Source organism: Piliocolobus tephrosceles, chromosome 10 (genome assembly GCF_002776525.5).
Source record: "Piliocolobus tephrosceles isolate RC106 chromosome 10, ASM277652v3, whole genome shotgun sequence".
In the NCBI taxonomy this organism is placed as follows: Eukaryota; Metazoa; Chordata; class Mammalia; order Primates; family Cercopithecidae; genus Piliocolobus; species Piliocolobus tephrosceles.
This window is the reverse complement of record NC_045443.1, coordinates 27,348,059-27,369,190: the sequence shown is the minus strand read 5'-3', so window position 1 is coordinate 27,369,190 and position 21,132 is coordinate 27,348,059. Positions and strand designations below refer to the sequence as shown.

The 21,132-nt window shown below is 39.7% G+C and overlaps 1 long non-coding RNA gene across 1 annotated transcript in view; it reads right to left on the bottom strand.

Moving 5' to 3' along the window:
* Positions 1-19,778: 19,778 nt before the first annotated feature.
* LOC111540612 overlaps positions 19,779-21,132 on the bottom strand; it is a 28,408-nt gene continuing 27,054 nt past the window's right edge. The window contains exon 3 of the long non-coding RNA XR_002731036.1: positions 19,779-19,874. This is a non-coding gene — a long non-coding RNA (uncharacterized LOC111540612). The remainder of the gene's footprint in view (positions 19,875-21,132) is intronic.

Here is a 21,132-nt window from a genome sequence, read left to right as displayed (position 1 = left end):
CAGTCCTCTTTATAGATCTATTTTGCCTGTAGACTGTGAGCTCTCAAGGACAAGTGCCAGGTCTTAGTTCCTTTTTATTGCAAATCCTAACACAGTGTGCCAGGTGCAGTGGCTCATGCCTGTAATCCCAGCACTTTGAGAGGCTGAGTTGGGTAGATCACTTGAGGTCAGGAGTTTGAGACCAGTCTGGGCAACATGGTGAAATGCTGTCTCTACGAAAAATACAAAAATTAGCCATGTGTGGTTGCCGGTACCTGTAATCCCAGACACCTGGGAGGCTGAGGCAGGAGGATCATTTGTACCCAGGAGGCAGAGGCTGCAGTGAGCTGAGATAGCACCATTGCACTCCAGCCTGGGCGATGGAGCGAGACGCTGTCTCAAATAAAACAACAACAAAAAAAAAAACAAAATCCTAACACGGTGTTTAGTAATGAGTAATCTAGCTCTCTGACTTTATGTAATTCTTTATATGTTCTTAATACATCCTGTCTACATAATTTTTAAAAAGTCAAATACAACAGCTTAAAGAGTTGCTATTCTTTAAGTCAAAAGTGACTGGTCAGTAGGGTCAGAATTAGGAATGAAAAGGGAGGCAGACAAGAAGAGAACATGGCCATCAAGTAGAAGTCAAGTGATACGGCGACCTATCAATTGAGAAATCTATTAAGACTAAAGGAAATCAGAAACTAAATTGAAAATTTAATTCAACAAATATGCCTGGAGCCTTATTGTTGCTTTAGACTAGACACTATGATAGGCCTGGAAGAAAGATGACATCTCTTACTCTCAAGAGACTTGCAATCAATTTTTTTATTTTAATTCTTACTCTAGTAATTAAGCTCTAAGAAAAACTCCACCAAAATACTTTAGAAGACTGTCTACACAGAATAAGATGCACTGTTCTTTAGTGAGATTTCTGACATACTTGTGTTTATTCATCAGTGTTTTATAAACCTGCTTGGCAGGTATGAACCTGTCCCTAAAATTTAAGCAATGTGCTCTCCAAGCCTTTACAATAAAGTAAGCCTTCCATACCCTTTGAGGTTGACTGGCATGCTATATATTAGAAAGCAGGACAAAGTATTTTAAAATAGGAAATATCTCAGTATCTCTTCATTATAGTTTCAAATATGTTATCAGCCAGGCACAGTGGCTCATGCCTATAATCTCAGCACTTTGGGAGGCCAAGGTTCAAGGATCACTTGAGCCCAGGAGATTGAGACTAGCAAATTCACGGCTCAAGAATATGCATGGGTGCAAGTCTAACTGGCCATAAGAACAGTGTCTAAAATCCTCTTACGAAACAAAAGAAAAATAAAGCAAATTATAAATGATTTCCTGGAGAGTGCTAAAGTCCTTACTCCAATAATAAAGAACAATTTTGTTGACTTAAAAGAAACAGTTAATTGCTTCAAAAACATATCTCCTCATTATAAATTGCAAGTGGGAGAACTTATATAGCATACAGGACAATCTCCAATTTCAAGATGGACGGGTGGGTTTTATATTGCAATACCTGGAGTCAATCTTTTCCTACTACCTACTAATACCTCAAACAAATAGAACGACGCTGCGCTTTCAGAAGTGAAATAAGATCTTCATCAGATAACACTCACTGAGTGAGCCAGTCATGAGCAGAATGAGTAAAAAGCCTCAGGATAAATTCCCCCAAAGGATTATTAGCCTAGATCAAAAAGTACCAAGACAAAACAATTTCTGCTTTATTCCACCTTTCAAAGGAATTCCATGGTTTTAATGACCATTTGATTTCAATATAACATGCTTTATAAGGAACTACTTCTAAGGCATTTTCAAATGGTATAATATACACCATAGCTTTTCAGATTGTGGCATTGAAAGAAAATTCATCTCATTACTACGAATTCTCTCAGTCCAAAAGAAAATCAGAATGGCAATTTATTTAGTTTTCCCTCATCTGCATCAGTAAAGATTAATTTAAGTACAAATCTCTAAAATAAAGAGCTCCCACCCTAGGGTAGAGGTTTCCCGCAAACCCACTCAGAAAGGAAAAGAAAACCCTTCAAACATCTTCATAGTTAATGTGTGTTTGGATAGTTGTTTTCAAGTTTCACTTTCATCGATCCTTCTGTCATGCATCTTTGGGGCCAAGATTTTCCTCAAGCAGAGCATGGGGATGGAAAGGAGAACTTTTCTTCATTAAAATGACTTTAGAAATCAAGTTAGTACCATATTTCAACCAGCAATTTAATAACTGATTTATATAAGGATCAAAAATAGATGTTAAAACTATTGAGTGAATCACTGCCAGGGAAAAAAACATGCACATAGTCTCTAAGATGACCCCGCAGGTGCCTTCTTAGTCATCAAGAGGATTGGGCACCTTTACAATGGAGAGGTTTGGTCAACACCAACTTAGCCAAGTGATTAAACTTAACCTAGCTAATATCATACACCTTTTGAAGAGCAGCAATGTACACTTGCTAGCAATGTTTAATTTGAATCTAATTATGAGGACACCAACAGTTAGATGAATCTAGACTATAGGACATTTTACCAGACAACTGTCTTTGACTTTTAAAACATGTTAACATCATAAAACACAAAATAAGAAAACACAAAAAAGACAGGGAGACAAGAGAGCTCATAAAAGAGATGAAAGAAACATGACAACCAATTGCTCTTTGTAATTTTTTTTTTTTTTTTTTTTTTTTTTTTTTTTTGAGACAGAGTCTTGCTCTGTTGCCCAGGCTGGAGTGTAGCAGTGCAATCTCGGCTCACTGCAAGCTCCACCTCCCGGGTTCATGCCATTCTCCTGCCTCAGCCCCCTGAGTAGCTGGGACTACAGGCACCTGCCACCACACCTGGCTAATTTTTTGTATTTTTAGTAGAGACGGGGTTTCTCCATGTTGGTCAGGCTTGTCTCAAACTCCTGACCTCAGGTGATCCACCCACCTCGGCCTCCCAAAGTGCTGGGATTACAGGCGTGAGCCATTTTTGATGGAATCTTTGATTAAAACCAAAAGCAAAACAAAGACTATGGTAAAGGGCATTTTTTTTTCTGAATGTGGACTGTACATTAGATAATATGACTGAATATTTGCTGGGTATAATGAGAATATAATGGCTATATAGGAGAATGTCCTGGGTTCTTAGGAAATTTAGACTGAAATATTTAAGGATGAAAGTGTCATGATATCTGCAACTTACTTTCAATTTGTCCAGGAAAAAAAGAGAGAGAGAAAATGAGAAAGCAAAGATGGGGAAAATATAAAGAAAAGCTCAGTAAGTAGGTAGCACAGATCTCTATTAAAGTATTACATCTGCTATATTTGTATGAAAGTAATAGCTTATGAGGTATATATATATATGTATGTGTGTGTATATATATATTTAAAACATTAAACATTTACTCTAAACAAAGATAATAATTTGATTTCTGAAGTGATATAAACTGGGCAAATTCTTTAATCTGGATTCATTCATTGATCCTGGCACCTGCCTTTGGGTTCACAGCTGGCTGCAAAGAATTTTCAGTCTCATAGATTGATAAATATTCTTCCTTCAAGTCCTAACTATAAAAAGCCAAATTGGTTCAGTTGAAAACAGACTAGCATCTAGGTAATATTCCAGAACATGTAAGATTTCAGGAGTTTATCTAGCTTTGCTGAGATTAAAAAGAATAATTTTTGCCAAATGGAGAAGTAGGTCCTCTGTCCTTTGAAATGTTTGCAAGTTTCAAAGCCTGAATATCTCATGTTTACCTTCAAAACATAGTACATTTCTGTTTCTCACAAATCAAGAACAGCTTGACACTTATAATGCTAATAATTTCTTCAAATTGTTTTGACGTTTTCCTTTATTTTGAGCAGTGACAGATTGTTCTGCTTCTTCTAACCTAACAAGAACAGGCATAGTCACTGTATAATGTATTGTACATTCTGGGGGACTTCTGAGAGTGGGAGTGTGCTCTATATAGTCTTTTGTTGTTGTTGAGACAGAGTCTCACTCTGTTGCATAAGCTGGGGTGCAGTGGCATGATCTCTGCTCACTGCAACCTCCACCTCCTGGGTTCAAGTGATTCTCATGCCTCAGTGTCCCAAGTAGCTGGGACTACATGCATGCACAACCACATGGGCTAATTTTTATATTTTTAGTAGAGACAGGGTTTCACCATGTTGGCCAAGCTGGTCTCGAAATCATGGCCTCAAGGAACTGGTTTTTTGAAAAGATTAACAAAATAGATAGACAGTTAGCCAGACTAATAAAGAAGAAAAGAGAGAACAATCAAATAGATACAATAAAAAATGATAAAGGGGATATCGCCACTGATCCCACAAAAATACAAACTACCATCAGAGGATACTATAAACACCTCTACACAAATAAACTAGAAAATGTAGAAGAAATGGATGAATTCCTGGACGCTTATACCCTCCCAAGACTAAACCAGGAAGAAGTCAAATCCCTGAATAGACCAATAACAAGTTTTGAAATTGAGGCAGTAATTAATAGCCTACCAACCAAAAAAGCCCAGGACCAGATGGATTCACAGCCAAATTCTACCAAAGGTACAAAGAGGAGCTGGCACCATTCCTTCTGAAACTATTCCAAACAATCGAAAATGAGGGAAACCTCCCTAATTCATTTTATGAGGCCAGCATCATCCTGATACCAAAACCTGGTGGAGACACACACACACTCACACACACACACACACACACACACACACACACACAATTCAGGCCAATATCCCTGATGAACATCAATGCAAAAATCCTCATAAAATACTGGCAAACCAAATCCAGCAGCAAATCAAAAGCTTATCCATCATGATGCAGTTGGCTTCATCCCTGGGATGCAAGGCTGGTTCAACACATGCAAATCAATAAACATAATCCATCACTTAAACAGAACCAATGACAAAAGCCACATGATTATCTCAATAGATGCAGAAAAGGCCTTCAATAAAATTCAACACCACTTCATACTAAAAAAATCTCAACAAAGTAAGTATTGATGGAATATATCTCAAAATAGTAAGAGCTATTTATGACAAATCCATAGCCAGTATCATACTGAATGGTCAAAAGATGGAAGCATTCCCTCTGAAAACCGGCACAAGACAAGGATGCCCTCTCTTACCACTCCTATTCAACACAATACTGGAAGTTCTGGCCAGGGCAATCAGGCAAGAGAAAGAAATAAAGGGTATTCAAATAGGAAAAGAGGAAGTCAAAATGTCTCTGTGTGCAGATGATATTACTGCACATTTAGAAAACCTCATCATCTCAGTCCAAAACTCCTTAAGGTGGTAAACAATTTCAGCAAAGTCTCAGGATGCAAAATCAATGTACAAAAACCACAAGCATTCCTGTACACCAAAAATAGACAAGTGGAAAACCAAATCATGAGTGAACTCTCATTCACAATTGCTAGAAAATAAAATACCCAGGAATACAACTTACAAGGGACATGAAGGACCTCTTCAAGGAGAACTACAAACCACTGCTCAAGGAAATAAGAGAGGGCACAAACAAATGGAAACAAAAATCCATGCTCATAGATAGGAAGAATCAGTATCATGAAAATGGCCATGGGGCATAGCTGAACAAAAGGCAGCAGAAACTTCTGCAGACTTAAACGTACCTATCTGACAGCTTTGAAGAGAGTAGTGGTACTCCCAGCATGGAGTTTGAGATCTGAGAACAGACAGACTGCCTCCTCAAGTGAGTCCCTGACCCCCGAGTAGCCTAACTGGGAGGCACCTCCCAGTAGGGGCCGACTGACACTTCATATGGCTGGGTGCCCCTGTGAGGCGAAGCTTGCAGAGGAACAATTAGGCAGCAACATTTGCCATTCTGCAATATTTGCGGTTCTGCAGCCTCCGCTGGTGATACCCAGGCAAACAGGGTCTGGAGTGGACCTCCAGCAAACTCCAACAGACCTGCAGCTGAGGGTCCTGACTGTTAGAAGGAAAACTAACAAATAGAAAGGACACCCACACCAAAACCCCATCTGTAGGTCACCATCATCAAAGACCAAAGGTAGATAAAACCACAAAGATGGGGAGAAACCAGAGCAGAAAAGCTGAAAATTCTAAAAATCAGAGCACCTCTTCTCCTTCAAAGGAATGCAGCTCCTTGCCAGCAATGGAACAAAGCTGGATGGAGAATGATTTTCACGAGTTGAGAGAAGAAGACTTCAGATGATCAGTAATAAAAAACTTCTCCGAGCTAAAGGAGGATGTTCAAACCCATCGCAAACAAGCTAAAAACCTTGAAAAAAGATTAGATGAATGGTTAACTAGAATAAACAGCATAGAGAAGACCTTAAATGACGTGATGGGGTGAAAACCATGGCACAAGAACTACATGATGCATGCACAAGCTACAGTAGCCAATTCGATCAACTGGAAGAAAGGGTATCAGTGACTGAAGATCAAATGAATGAAATGAAGCAAGAAGAGAAGTTTAGAGAAAAAACAGTAGAAAGAAATGAACAAAGCCTCCAAGAAATATGGAACTATGTGAAAAGACCAAATCTACATCTGATTGGTGTACCTGAAAGTGATGGGGAGAATGGAACCAAGTTGGAAAACACTCTTCAGGATGTTATCCAGGAGAACTTCCCCAATCTAGAAAGGCAGGCCAATGTTCAAATTCAGGAAATACAGAGAACACCACAAAGATACTCCTTGAGAAGAGCAACTCCAAGACACACAATTGTCAGATTCACCAAAGTTGAACTGAAGAAAAAATGTTAAGGGCAGTCAGAGAGAAAGGTCGGGTTATCCACAAAGGGAAGTCCATCAGACTAACAGCAGATCTCTCGGCAGAAACTCTACAAGCCAGAAGAGAGTGGGAGCCAATATTCAACATTCTTAAAGAAAAGAATTTTCAACCCAGAATTTCATATCCAGCCAAACTAAGCTTCATAAGTGAAGGAGAAAGAAAATCCTTTACAGACAAGCAAATGCTGAGAGATTTTGTCACCACCAGGCCTGTCTTACAAGAGCTCCTGAAGGAAGCACTAAACATGGAAAGGGACAACTGACACCAGCCACTGCAAAAACATGCCAAATTGTAAAGTCCATCAATGCTAGGAAGAAACTGCATCAACTAACAAGCAAAATAATCAGCTAACATCATAATAACAGGATCAAATTTACATGTAACAATATTAACCATAAATGTAAATGGGCTAAATGATCCAATTAAAAGACACAGACTGGCAAATTGGATAAAGAGTCAAGACCCATCAGTGTGCTGTATTCAGGAGACCCATCTCATATGCAGAGACACACATAGGCTCAAAATAAAGGGATAGAGGAAGATCTACCAAGCAAATGGAAAACAAAAAAAAGCAGGGATTGCAATCCTAGTCTCTGATAAAATAGACTTGAAACCAAAAAGAAGGCCATTACATAATGGTAAAGGGATCAATTCAACAAGAAGAGCTAACTATCCTAAATATATATGCAGCCAATAGAGGAGTACCCAGATTCATAAACCAAGTCCTTAGAGACATACAAAGAGACTTAGACTCCCACACAAGAATAGTGGGAGACTTTAACACCCCACTGTCAATATTAGACAGATCAACAAGACAGAAAGTTAACAAGGATAGCCAGGAATTGAACTCAGTTCTGTACCAAGTGCACCTAATAGACATCTACAGAACTCTCCACCCCAAATCAACAGTATATACATTCCTCTCAGCACCATATCCCACTTATTCCAAAATTGACCGCATAGTTGGAAGTAAAGCACTCCTCAGAAAATGTAAACAGAAATTATAACAAACTGTCTCTCGGACCACAGTGCAATCAAACTAGAACTCAGGAATAAGAAACTCACTCAAAACCGCTCAACTACATGGAAACTGAACAACCTGTTCCTGAATGACTATTGGGTACATAACGAAATGAAGGCAGAAATAAACATGTTCTTTGAAACCAATGAGAACAAAGATACAACACACCAGAATCTCTGGGAGACATTTAAAGCACTATGTAGATGGAAATTTATAGCACTAAATGCCCACAAGAGGGAGCAGGAAAGATCTAAAATCGACACCCTAACATCACAATTAAAAGAACTAGAGAAGCAAGAGCAAACACATTCAAAAGCTAGCAGAAGACAAGAAATAACTAAAAGCAGAGCAGAACCGAAGGTGATAGAGACAAAAAAACCTCCAAAAAATCAATGAATCCAGGAGCTGGTTTTTTTAAAAGATCAACAAAATTGATAGACCACTAGCAAGACTAATAAAGAAGAAAAGAGAGAAGAATCAAAGAGATGCAACAAAAAATGATAAAAGGGATATCACCACCGACCTCACAGAGATACAAACTACCATCAGAGAATACTATAAACACCTCTACACAAATAAACTAGAAAATCTAGAAGAAATGGATAATTTCCTGGACACTTACACCCTCCCAAGACTAAACCAGTAAGAAGGTGAATCCCTGAATAGACCAATAACAGGCTCTGAAATTGAGGCAATCATTAAGAGCCTACCAACCAAAAAAAGTCCAGGACCAGACACATTCACAGTCGAATTCTACCAGAGGTACAAAGAGGAGCAGGTACCACTCCTTCTGAAACGATTCCAATCAATAGAAAAAGAGGGAATCCTCCCTAACTCATTTTATGAGGCCAACATCATCCTGATACCAAAGCCTGGCAGAGACACAACAAAAAAAGAGAATTTTAGACCAATATCCCTGATGAACATCAGTGCAAAAATCCTCAATAAAATACTGGCAAACCGAATCCAGCAGCACATCAAAAAGCTTATCCACCATAATCAAGTGGGCTTCATCCCTGGGATGCAAGGCTGGTTCAAAATATGCAAATCAATAAACGTAATCCAGCATATAAACAGGACCAAAGACAAAAACCACATGATTATCTCAATAGATGCAGAAAAGGCTTTTGACAAAATTCAACAGCCCTTCATGCTAAAAACTCTCAATAAATTCGGTGTTGACAGAACATATCTTAAAATAATAAGAGTTATTTATGACAAACCCACAGCAAATGTCATACTGAATGGGCAAAAACTGGAAGCATTCCCTTTGAAAACTGGCACAAGACAGGGATGCCCTCTCTCACCATTCCTATTCAACATAGTGTTGGAAGTTCTGGCTAGGGCAATCAGGCAAGAGAAAGAAATAAAGGGTATTCAGTTAGGAAAAGAAGAAGTCAAATTGTCCCTGTTTGCAGATGACATGATTGTATATTTAGAAAACCCCATCATCTCAGCCCAAAATCTCCTTAAGCTGATAAGCAACTTCAGCAAAGTCTCAGGATACAAAATCAATGTGCAAAAATCACAAGCATTCTTACACACCAGTAACAGACAAACAGAGAGCCAAATCATGAATGAACTGCCATTCACAATTGCTTCAAAGAGAATAAAATACCTAGGAATCCAACTTACAAGGGATGTAAAGGACCTCTTCAAGGAGAACTACAAACCACTGCTCAGTGAAATAAAAGAGGACACAAACAAATGGAAGAACATAGCATGCTCATGGATAGGAAGAATCAATATTGTGAAAATGGCCACACTGCCCTAGGTAATTTATAGATTCAATGCCATCCCCAATAAGCTACCAATGACTTTTGTCACAGAATTGGAAAAAACTGCTTTAAAGTTCATATGGAACCAAAAAAGACACCGCATTGCCAAGACAATCCTAAGTCAAAAGAACAAAGCTGGAGGCATCACACTACCTGACTTCAAACTATACTACAAGGCTACAGTAACCAAAATAGCATGGTACTGGTACCAAAACAGAGATATAGACCAATGGAACAGAACAGAGCCCTCAGAAATAATACCACACATCTATAGCCATCTGATCTTTGACAAACCTGACAAAAACAAGAAATGGGGAAAGAATTCCCTATTTAATAAACGGTGCTGGGAAAATTGGCTAGCCATAAGTAGAAAGCTGAAACTGGATCCTTCCTTATTCCTTATACGAAAATTAATTCAAGATGGATTACAGACTTAAATGTTAGACATAAAACCATAAAAACGCTAGACGAAAACCTAGGCAATACCATTTAGGGCATAGGCATGGGCAAGGACTTCATGTCTAAAACACCAAAAGCAACAGCAACAAAAGCCAAAATTGACAAATGGGATCTCATTAAACTAAAGAGCTTCTGCACAGCAAAAGAAACTACCATCAGAGTGAACAGGCAACCTACAGAATGGGAGAAAATTTTTGCAACTTTCTCATCTGACAAAGGGCTAATATCCAGAACCTACAAAGAACTCAAACAAATTTACAAGAAAAAAACAAACAACCCCATCAAAAAGTGGGCAAAGGATATGAACAGACATTTCTCAAAAGAAGATATTCATACAGCCAACAGACACATGAAAAAATGGTCATCATTATTCACCATCAGAGAAATGCAAATCAAAACCACAATGAGATACCATCTCACACCAGTTAGAATGGCAATCATTAAAAAGTCAGGAAACAACAGGTGTTGGAGAGGATGTGGAGAAATAGGAACACTTTTACACTGTTGGTGGGACTGTAAACTAGGTCAACCATTGTGGAAGACAGTGTGGCAATTCCTCAAGGATCTAGAACTAGAAATACCATTTGACCCAGCCATCCCATTACTGGGTATATACCCAAATGATTATAAATCATGCTGCTATAAAGACACATGCACACGTATGTTTATTGTGGCACTATTCACAATAGCAAAGACTTGGAATCAACCCAAATGTCCATCAATGACAGACTGGATTAAGAAAATGCAGCACATATACACCATGGAATACTATGCAGCCATAAAAAAGTATGAGTTTGAGTCCTTTGTAGGGACATGGATGCAGCTGGAAACCATCATTCTCATCAAACTATTGCAAGAACAGAAAACTAAATACCGCACATTCTCACTCATAGGTGGGAAGTGAACAATGAGATCACTTGGACACAGGTAGGGGAACATCACACACCGGGGCCTATTGTGGGGAGGAGGGAGGGATAGCATTAGGAGATATACCTAATGTAAATGACGAGTTAATGGGTGCAGCACACCAACATGGCACATGTGTACATATGTAACAAACCTGCACGTTGTACACATGTACCCTAGAACTTAAAGTATAATAATAAAAAAAAGAATATGTGGCACATATAGGCCATGGAACACCATTTAGCCATAAAAAAGAATGAGTTTATGTACTTTGCAGGGACGTGGATGAAGCTTGAAACCATCTGCCTCAGCAAACTAACACAGAAACAGAAAACCAAACACTGCATGTTCTCACTCATAATTTGAAGTTGAAGAGTGAGAACACATAGACACAGTGATGTGAACATCACACACCAGGGCCTTCACAGAGTGGGGGTGAACAGGGAGGGAAAGCATTAGAACAAATACCTAATACATGTGGGGTTTAAAACCTAGATGATGGGTTGATAGGTGCAGCAAACCAATATGGCACATTTATACCTATGTAACAAACCTGCATGTTCTGCACATGTATCCAAGAACCTAAAGTAAAGTAATAAAAAAAAGAAGAGTTAGATCTAAAACAAGTACAAAATGCTCAGAATAGTCCAGAAAGACAGCTGATGACTTTTTTCTCGAAAATATCTTAATATCACAGTACCAAATAGCCTAAGTATGTCAAGCTAAGCATATAACTACTACTAAACAGTAAAGGAATTAGGTAAAAAACAAACAACAAACAAGAAAAGCTGATGGAACAGTAAGAATTTGTGTTCTGAACCTAAAATGAGAACACACAAGACAATTAACTGTTGTATTGTACTTAGGATTCCACCACTGGTAAAGGATTACACCTCAGCTCAAGGTAATAGTCACAAGAAACTCTCAGGGCTATTTCTATCTGAAAGCTGCTATAATTCTACAGAGAGAGAGCACACGTTATCTTCTGCCTAGGGACTAAATGGATCCTGCTACAGTGGCTGTAAATTGCACATCCCTAATTTAAGTCTCCTCTTGGCTGTAGCAGCTCTGGGCCGTGATTTGACCAGAAGACTAGAACAGCTACAGTACAGAAGGAATGCAGACCCACACCCAGGAGACCCAATCTGGTTTCGTTGTTACAATGCACAGAGCCTTGAGCTACTGCTAAATAATATATTTAAGAACTATTGAAATGCCTTTCCCCTCTTCTCTACTCCTGAAGCAATGGGAAACCATGGCTCACTGAAATGATGGAGTCAGAACCCAGGTTTCCCCAAAAGACCATAACATTAAACCACACATCCACTAAATAAGAGTAAAAATTGTCTTGGACCCTTGTCCCCCTTCTTAAAAAACTGTTGAGGTTACATATCTAAAAGCCATCATAGATACTTAGGCCTCCTAATTAGATGTATAAATGCATGGAGACTTGAGAGAAAAAACACTACTTGTTCAGTTAGAGAGAAAAAACACTACTGGTTCAGAGACAGCATGTATGTACACACATACACACGCCACTTATTTGATCATTTGCTAAATGTGCAAACTCTTCCTCTGTCTACAGTTATACACTAGCATATCTGTCTCATAGAGGAAAAAAAAAAATCAAAGTCATTGGCTGCCAATTTCCTAAGAGGTGAGGAGAAAACGAAGCAACTGAGAATGAAAAGATTGTTATGGCTTTGACAAGATGAGCAAATAGCTTCTAACAGCCCACAAACTACACACACACACACACACATACACACACACACACAGCATCTGCTTGAAGAGAGAGTTCGAAAAGCCCAACTAGATCTCTATCTGATGGTAAAAGTGAGCCTAGATATTTGGTAGGAAAAGGAGAAAGCACTAAAGAAAAAAAAATGGAAAGGAAAACATTTTGTGAGTTACATGATGAAAACAAGATCATTTACATATTGTCCAAGTTATCATGAACCAATTAAGCACAAAACAAACAACATGTGACACAATTCTAAATAAGACTGCCATCCCCAAGCAGTATTTTTAGAATTTTAGTACGAATTGCCTAAAATAAGGTTTAGTTCACAAAAGACAGGAGATAGGAAGCCCCAAACCCCACATAATAATGAAAGTGATAAAGACTGCAAAAAGGGTACAGAGAAAATGGTGCAAAGGATAAATCCATAGTAGATGCTTTTCTTTGGGGATGACATTATCTCAGTGGCTACAAATTGTCTACTTACAAACCACTGCACTACAGGGTGGAGTGATGATACAGGCAGGCATGAGTGAACAGCTAACCATACAGTCCCACAGCCTTCCTTGACCTAATGAAGAGAAGACAGAGATGAAGCTGGACAAGGGGCTCCCACCTTGTGCCTGAGTCCATTCAGCCTCAAAAGTGGTATAACCAGACAGCATTCACCACTATCATCCATGAACTCAAGGACCACTGGCACAGAGGAGAGACTAGGGTGTTGCCTGCATTCCTAGGCAAATGAAATTTCATATATTTGCCAGTTGCCAGAACACCTAAGACTGGAAGTATAACCATGAGCAGTGGCTCACACTTGCAATCTCGGCACTGTGGGAGGTCAAGGTGGGAAGATTACTTGAAGAAAGGAGTTCAAGACCAGCCTCGGCAATACAACAAGACTCTGTCTCTACAAAATATTTTAAAACCAGCTGGGCATGGTGGCACACATCTGTAGTCCCAGCTACTCAGGAGACTGAGGTGGGAGGATCACTTGAGCCCAGGAGCTCAAGGCTGCAGTGAGCTAGGATCGTACCATTGTACTCCAGCCTGGGCGACAAACCAAGACTGTCTTTTATTTAAAAAAAAAAAAGGTGGGGGAGGAAAGAGTATAATGTATGAAATTACAAATTTCCTTTGTGCAAATCTCAGCTCCACATGTCTCTTTGTGAATTAAGTAAACGAGTTCAGACAACTAATAGTATCTTCACTGACTCACCCTGGGGAGGGACATGCCAAGGACACATTGACAAATGTTTCCCTTCATCCTTCCTGAGTTTCAGTCTAAGATGAGGCAAGTAGAAAAATTCTTTTTTTGTTAGTATTCACTACACTTAAACTAAAAACTGAAGTCTCGGCCAGGTGCAGCAGCTCATGCCTATAATCCTAGCGCCTTGGGAGGCCAAGGCGGATGGATTATCTGAGGTCAGAAGTTCATAGACCAACCTGACCAACATGAAGAAACCCCATCTCTATTAAAAATACAAAATTGGCTGGGCATGGTGGCTCATGCCTGTAATCCCACCTACTTGGGAGGCTGAGGAGGGAGAATTGCTTGAGGCGGAGGTTGCCGTGAGCACTCCAGCCTGGGCAACAAGAGTGAAACTCTGTCTCAAAAAAAAAAAAAAAAAAAAAAACAACAACAGCAAAGTCTCATATTTTTAAAAAGTGATCTGAAAACTCTCATAAAGTATCAGATACAAATGGGTAATCTTAGTAACAAGAATGAGAAATATAATGACTATCATTTTTAGTGTCAGGTCTATGTGCCCCAAAGCATACTACTAACACTATTGTAGTCAATTGTTACAGCAAATTTTGGGAGCATCTTAGAGGTGGACATTTTACCAATCCCATTTTACAGATGTGGAAGCTGACCCAGAAAGGTCATGAGACAAGAACATGGTGGAATTGTGATCTGAATGCAGAAAGGTCTTAAGGCAAAGTCCACATGCTCACATCCCATATTTGTTTGGGAAAATACATTTTTTTCCTAGTTCTATACTTTTAAGTTCATTCTTGACTCAAGATTCATACTTTTAGGGACTGGTTTTTCAAAGCTTCCTTAAAACAAGTTAGGCTTAATGAATTTGTTCAGAAAATTCTTTGAGAGCTCCTTCTGAGCTTAGGCCTGCCTCCATTTTTCTTTCTCTACTCATCTCCCTAGACACGTCAGGTCTCATAAGATGAGTCTTCCCTGGGTCTCTTACTTTTCCAGGTTCTTGATCTGATTGTTAAGATATCCTGACGGTTTCTATGGGAATCCAGACACATCTCTCTTCTGGATCTATTTCCTCTTCCCCTACATAGTCCCTTCCTGTACCATGCAACTGAGACCCTTCTCTGCCAGGACAATAAGCCCCACCACACCACTCACATATCAGAGAGGGCTTCCATCTGCCCACACCCTACAACAGTAATCTACGAAAACGTCTTCATCTGATCCTGTTGAGTAAGCACCTTGGAACATCATATTGAAGCAGACAAATCACTTGGCTACCTAAAGTTCAATATCATTCCAAAGTGCCACCAAACCACAATGACTTTAGTCCCTGAACAAACAAAATACAATCATCACGAAAAGATATGCACAACACATTCATAGGAGCACTATTAGTAATACACCTAAGCAAGAGACTACGTAAATGTCCAACAACTGTAAAATAGGTATACAACTCAACAGCATTAGAGCAAAGATAATGCAGAAAAAGTATTGTATACAATATTGTAGATTTCACAAACATAATAAGCAAAACAAGGTAGACACAAAAGAATATTTACTGTATGACTATATTCATAAAAACAAACTAAACAAAGGCATTACAAGGCAGGATATTGGTTGCTCCTGGAGCATGAGGTGGGGAGGGCTCTGGGGTGCTGGTAATTTTCTATTAATCAAGGTGCTGATTGCAGAAGTGTGTCCACTTTGTAGCAACTATTCCATCAAGCTATCCACTTAGCGATGTGTGCACTTTCCTCCATGCATAAGGTCCCTCAGCAAAGAGCTGACTCAGACAGACCCTTGAGAGCATCTGGTCCGTGCCCTTTGGTTGGCATAAGATCAACTGTTTCCCATGGATGTTAGGTAGCTCATGGACACAGGAAATTCGTGAAAGGACTGGAACTGGACATCAGATCTCTTAGCTACCCACCACAGGTGCCAAAGCTGTGTGACAGGGTGTTCCTCTAACTTCCTTGCTTTCTGTGACTCCAGCCAAGGTTTAGAAGGATGAGGAACACATTCCTCTTATGAATGCAATCCAGGAGGCTCCAAGCTTTTATTGACATCCATGCCAGGAAGAGCATCTAAACATGCTTTAGGATATGGCAAATCAGAGAAAGTCAGACAGTTCACATTCACTGGCTAGGTGACCATCAGCACGCTCCTTACCTCTCTCGTATCCTCATCCAGATCACTGAAGTGTTAACTCCTACCCTGCAAGAGTGCCATGAGGATAAGGTAATAAGTAGTGTCAGGGTAATGCCTGGTACATGGCAAGCATTCAGAAACACTATTTGTAGAATGAATATGGAATCGAATTAATCAAATGCTTGTCACTTGGTAGAAGCTCAATAAATAGTAATTATTACTGAGAAAGAGAAATAGGGAGGAAATGGGTAAATATGCTTGTGAGAAACCAACACCTCATATTCTAAGCCTACTGGGTCATTAATGGGTCAACTAGCAATTCTCACTGGTGTAGATAAGGTAGTGAAATGGTCTGTGAGGTGGAGAGTGATGAAGGACTCGAGAAGAGGGCTGTACTTTTTATTTTATGTGCTACCAGGTGTGTATTTTCCTTCTCAGTGCCAAATGAAGATTTGCTCATTGCCTGCCACATCACGTCTAAATCCTACAGCCACCTATGTTATTCATGTTACTCTTAGAATTTACAGGTTTTAAAAGGGGGAGTGGATATAAACACTCCTAGACTTAATTAGTAGACTCACTAGAATCAAGTAATTCTACTCCTGGAAAAAAATTCACATACTCTAGGGGAAATTGCAGGCTTTAGAGAGGTCTGAAATGAACCATGACCAGAAGTTACTTCACTTACATTTTTAAAAAGCAGGTTTAATACTGATTTTTTTTTCAGTTCTTCAAATCTTGGATGTATATAGCAAGCTAATCCACACAAGTTCTTTGATACTGAAAAGAAACAAATACAAAAACAAGTTAAAACTGATTTCAAATTATAGTACACCAGAAAAAATAAAAGCGGCAAATGGCTAATTATTATATAAACAAAGAACATCAAACTAGATAACATGAGTGTAATTGAAAACAGCAAAACATGTGTTAAGGACTTCCTTCCATCCATCCTTTCTCTCTTATCCTCCTTCTTTCATTCTTCCCCATCCAGCACTCCACCCTTCTCTGCCTTCCTTCCTCAGTTAACCGGACAACCCTTAATATTCCCTGATGACTGATTTTTTCTGCTGAAACCAAGTAGCACATGGTATGTACTCTATGAATGTTTGCTGAGTAAATGAATGAACCATATTTTGCAATATTTTGTTGTTAAGATTAAAAAAATAAGAAATGCCCATAATTTATTATTTTGTTGTCCAACAGGAACAAGTTGTAGATAATATGTAGAAATACATATACTGTTTCTGACTTGAGTTTCTGATTCTCTTATCTCTTTTAAATAACTCATACTTAGGGGGAAATCCCTGTTAGTATATATGGGCACATACATCTCCACCATGATACAGTAATAAAATATATTTTGGTACTAAAAGAATATTTAAAAGAGTAAAATTTCCTTTTGAGATGCCCTCTCTTCAAATACCTCAGAACTATCTGCATCCAAAGGAGAAAGCAAGGTGTCTCCCAGGTAAATACAAGAGATATTGCCACACGTGTTTTACAAATGCATACAGAGTCAGGACCAGTCCTAGACAAAATTATGACGTACGGATGTGGCTGTTTCCTTCCTTCTATCTGTCCTTTTGAGGATTCATTAACCCCAGATGTTTAATCAAGTAGGGAAACAAAAGGATCAGCTCCAAGGTTGCAACAACTTAATGGATATCTTTCATGAGGACATTTTTATTAAAAAAGAAAAAAAAGCTTCACAAAATGCAGGTGCTTAACAGTGAAATAAAATGCATCACTGACTATGGAATTTCAGGAATGAATGGGATTGTGGATTTTCATCATGGAATTTCTCAACAACCCATCAAATCACATCAGGTAAGTATCTGTTCTGCTTTCTCCTACAGCTGGCTTCATATATGGCCCATATATACACACTAATCCCAGCAAATTTTAAGTAATTTATGATATATACATAGGCAAGCTCAAGTTTAAGACTAGGCTGTGCTCTGAAAGTAAACAGTCATGTTAATGAGCAGTTTTCAAAGTAAGCTCCTAGGAATCCCACCCTCAGGTGCTTCTGAGAGCAGAGGCAGAAGTGAGTGGATGTGCAGCCTTGTGCGGTGCGATTTCACTTTCATGTTTCATACTTAGACCCAAGATTTAGTTGGGGAAGTGGTTCCTCCAGCTGCTTATGAAAGAGCTGAAACAATCAATGGAAGCAAGTAACAATTAGATTAAAAGCTAGTGCAGAAAACCCCAGTCAGTCTACAACACAGCTAATCTAACACCAAAATCCAACCACCACCTGTCATAGGGCCTTTATGGTAAAATACAAGTCCTAACCTGAGTCCCAGGGCAGAGGTCAGCCTGGGTCTGAGCAGACAGGACCTGGGCCTTCTCTTCTTTCCTACTCAGCCCCCTCATCTCCTGCCCTGGAACATCATGAGCAGAAGCAAGGGCACCTACACTTCCATGAGGACTGATCAACAGTGAGAGGGCAAGATTAGGGTGCAGGGGGCCTGCTGATGTTCACAGGATGGTGAAGCAAGACATGGCGGGTTTCTGTAAGTCAGTCACTTCCTAGGCCCTGCCCTGATCCCCACCAGCCTCTTTGCTGGGAATTCCATGTGCAAGGTTTACATGCTTCACCTGGATCAAGGCTCTTGGCTAGGAATGAGAAAGGAGGAAATTAATAGAACAGTTTAAAAAGAAGAAAAATATACCTATGTTCTATGAAATCCAATTCAAAACAATACGTAAAATCAAAAAAGGGGGGACTATGGGAGGAGAATTATGAGAAAATAAGCATTGCCTGAATGTGCTCCAGAGAAATTCACATTGACTAAGAAGCACTGAGTATATTCAATCCCTCCCTCAGCACAGAGCTCTAATTATTTGGCCCAACCAGGACTGAATACAAAAAAAAATTTATAAACATAAACCATTATATTTTTTGAGTTTTCATCATACTAAATAGCAAGTATAAGTAAAAGTAGCTGTACTTGATGGCCCACTAGGAATAAACAAAAAACTACTGTTGGAGTACAACCTTGGCAGACTGAGGTGGGAGAATCACCTGAGCCTAGAGTTTCAGTTCAGCCTAGGCAACATAGCAAGTGCACGTTTTGAAAGAAGAAAAGACAGAAAGAAAAGAAAAGAAAAGAAAGAGGGAAGGAAGGAAGGGAGGGAGGGAAGGAAGGAAGGAAGGAAGGAAGGAAGGAAGGAAGGAAGGAAGAAGAAAAGGGAGGGAGGGAGAGAAGAAAAAGAAGAAGGAAGAAGTAGAAGGAGGAAGAAGAAAAAGGAAGAATAAGAGGAAGAGGAAGATGATCAGGAAGAAGAAGCAGCAGCAGAAGGAGGAGGAGGAAGAAGGACAAAGAAGAAAAAGAAGGAAGAAGAAGAAAGAAGAAGGAGGAGGAAGAGTAGGAAGAAAGAAGAATAAGAAGAGGAAGAGAAAGAAGGAGGAGGAGGAGGAGGAAGGAAGAAGAAAAAGAAGAAAGAGGCAGAGGAAGAAGGAAGAAGAAGAGGAGAAGGAGGAAGAGGAAGAAGAAGGAGGAGGAAGAAGAACAGGAGAAGAAAGAAGGAAGAGGAAGAAGAAGAAGAAAAGGAAGAAGGAGGAGGAGGAGCAGAAGAAGTAAGAAAAAGAAGAAGAAAGAAGAAGAGAGAAGGAGAAAAAAGAAGGAGAAAGAAGAAGGAGAAAGAAGGAGAATGAGAAGAGGAAGAGGAGGAGGAAGAAGAAGAAGGAGGAGGAGGAGAAGGGAAAGAAGATTTACAAGCTTACGTTTATTTTGGACTTCAATCTTTGTCTTAAAAACAGTTTCTGAGATAAGCAGTTTCATGCAAAAGGTTTACTGGAGAGTGATCTGGGGAGAGACACCTGTAAGGAAGAAAACAAGGGAGGATTAGGCAGATGGAGAAGTGGGAAGAGTAGTTGTAACTGAGGCCCAGCTGATCCTCCAGGTTGCTCTGGAGCTAGAGTGGTTCTTTAGAGTTATCCCAAATTGGGGAAAGGAGCCAGTATTTTTTTTTTTTTTTTTTTTTTTGAGACGAGTCTCGCTCTGTTGCCCAGGCTGGAGTGCAGTAGCGGGATCTCGGCTCACTGCAAGTTCTGCCTCCTGGGTTCACGCCATTCTCCTGCCTCAGCCTTCCCAGTAGCTAGGACTACAGGAGTCCGCCACCACGCCCGGCTAATTTTTTTGTATTTTTAGGAGAGACGGGAGTTTCACTGTGTTAGCCAGGATGGTCTCAATCTCCTGACCTCGTAATCTGCCCGCCTTGGCCTCCCAAAGAGCTGGGATTACGGGCATAACCCACTGCCCCAGCTGGGGTCAGGATTTTTTTATCCTTGCATCATCCACACCTGGGAGGCATTGTAATTTTGGATCAAGGTGGTCCCCTGCAGCCAAGAGCAATTTCAAATGAAGGATGCACCTATGAGCCAGCACTTCCAGCAGCTTAGGAATGAGTACATCATCCCTGAAGATGAGATCAAGATGGAGACCATAATACCTACCTTCTCCTTACAGACACATTTATATTGGGACACATTCTCTTTTTCATTCTTCTACTCATTGTTCAGTATCAGGGCAGTTTACAGAGCACCTTATTACAGCCGTCCCAGTCTCTTTACATATCTCCCCTACCTCCTTCTCTTTGGGATTATTCACATTTATACAGTCAGATATCATTTTATAATTTTTTCCCTTTTTTCTGTTATATATGCTGTATTTGTCTGTTCTCACGCTATTAATAAAGGCATACCTGAGGATGGGTAGTTCATAAAGGAAAGAGGTTTAATGGACTCACAGTTCCACATGGCTGAGGAGGCTTCACAATCATGGTGGAAGGCAAATGAGAAGCAAAGGCATGTCTTACATGGCAGCAGGCAAGAGAGAATGAGAGAGCCAAGCAAAGGGGGAAACCCCGTATAAAGCCGTCCAATCTCACGAGACTTATTCACTGCCACGGGAACAGTGTGGGGGAAACCACCCCCATGATTCAATTATCTCCCACCCAGCCCTTCCCACAACATATGGGAATTATGCAAGCTACAATTCAAGATGAGATTTGGGTGGGACACAGCCAAACCATATCATATAGTGTTTTTCTGAATCTTTATAAATCTGCTTTCTTAA